Here is a 1,948-nt window from a genome sequence, read left to right on the forward strand (position 1 = left end):
ACTTTCGGTTTCTTGGAAGTTGTGGAAATTTTATATTTATATATGATTTATATATATATTTTTTTAGGTTGCAGGGACGTTCTGAGAACGTTTTAAAAGTTTTCCTGGGAGTTTTTATTAAAGCTCTAAGAACAGCTCTATCAAATTGAAATATGGCACCTCACCTAGATTTGAGTTAAAGAGAGGAATTAAGCAAGGTTGTCCTATCTCTCCGTACCTGTATTTATTAAATCAACTTTCTGCTTTTCAATGGCAGGTTTTCTTGTCATGGTACTTAATTCAATGGCTGTTGGAAGGAGAGGACCAAAGCGCAGTGTTGGTACGTGTTCATACTTTATTTGAACTGAACTGAACACTGAAATAACAAAAATAACAAAAAGAATGAAAGAAAACCGAAACCGTCCTGTCAGGTGCAGAAAGACACAAAACTACCCACATATATTTGGCAGTGAAACGAAGCTATTCAGGCGAGAATAAAACTCACCCAAATGTATAGCCCCTTTGGAAAATATTAATGGACTGTTTGAAAATGTGAAGAACCTCTTCTTGTGTTGAAGGGGTGGGTTTTGGGCTCGTACACTTTCTTCACTACCCACTGCCTTGACCACTTATAGAAGGTTTGTTTATACTGTAAGTCTCCAGGAAAGACATGAAGACGGACCATAAGGATGTGTAAACATACAAGAAACCATGTTAATGGTCAGGCCTGCTAATGACGACTCATGTATGTGTTTACACTCAAGGGTCAATGATTGAGATGGGCTGTTAGCAAAGGTGTGAAAAGTTTGAGGTTGGCTTAACTTCTAGAGGGTTAGGGTTAACTTGTAGACAGTCTAGTCATGTAGGGGTGGCAGGTAGCCTAGTGGTTAGATTGCTGGACTACTAACCGAAAGGTTGCAAGATTGAATCCCCGAGTTGACAAGGTAAAAATCTGCCATTCTGCACCTGACTGTTCCTAGGCCGTCATTGAAAATAAGAATTTGTTCTTAACTTACTTGCCTAGTTAAATAATGGAAAAACAAATGTATTGTTGTGTATGAGCACCTACAGTTGTAATGTTAAGTACCCAAGCACTGCTAACAATAGAAAGAAGTGATCGGGAGACAGACACAGGAATGCGTAATAGTTAAAAAATATTTTTACCCAATTACAGCGTGCAAAGGCACGGGGAAAAAGACCAAACAAACACGTACAAAACACAGGGTTGAGACCCAAACAAAAGAGCGAGGAGTACCTCGAATAAATACACCGGCCCTGAGGACGATCACAGAAACGCAGTGCGGGTTGATCAGGATCTGATGCAGCTGCTGAAGTTGCATCGTTGTCGGAAGGGCCAGTTGCTGCTGTCGAAGTTGCAGTGCATCACTGCAGTCGCCCGAACAGTGTAATGAAAACCTGAAGCAAGGGACCAGCCCTATGTACTGTATTACATACAGTAGATATAAGTAGTAAGTAGCCTTGCACAAGCCTTGGATGCCTCCTTTTTCAGTTGCGTGAGGCAGCTTGATGTATACATTCACCACCTGGACAGAACACTAGTCTATCGCAGGGTCTATTACATAGATATAGTAAGGAATTATTATCCTACAAAGAATTGATGCTAGTGCCACTACTAACGCAGAAAATATCTGGTATCTGTATTTCTTGCCTCACAAGATAGTTAATTTAGTTGATGACAGGTGTTCAAATATCTTGTATGATATAAAACATGAAAAATGGCCCATAGACACGCACATCCACTGTAGGGCTATGCTTCTCATACATTCCTGTTGAAGCAAAAGCTGGTGTCCCTCCTACTCTACTCCACCTAGCTGATTCCATTCTCTGTGAAACCCCAAACAATACATACAGGAATCAGTGGAGTGCGAAGATGACGAAAGAAAGAGAGAGAGAGAAAGAGAGATGTCTCTGAGGCCACACCCTCGGGTGCCATTGGCCAGTTTGGTGT

This window comes from Oncorhynchus gorbuscha, linkage group LG01, assembly GCF_021184085.1.
Source record: "Oncorhynchus gorbuscha isolate QuinsamMale2020 ecotype Even-year linkage group LG01, OgorEven_v1.0, whole genome shotgun sequence".
In the NCBI taxonomy this organism is placed as follows: Eukaryota; Metazoa; Chordata; class Actinopteri; order Salmoniformes; family Salmonidae; genus Oncorhynchus; species Oncorhynchus gorbuscha.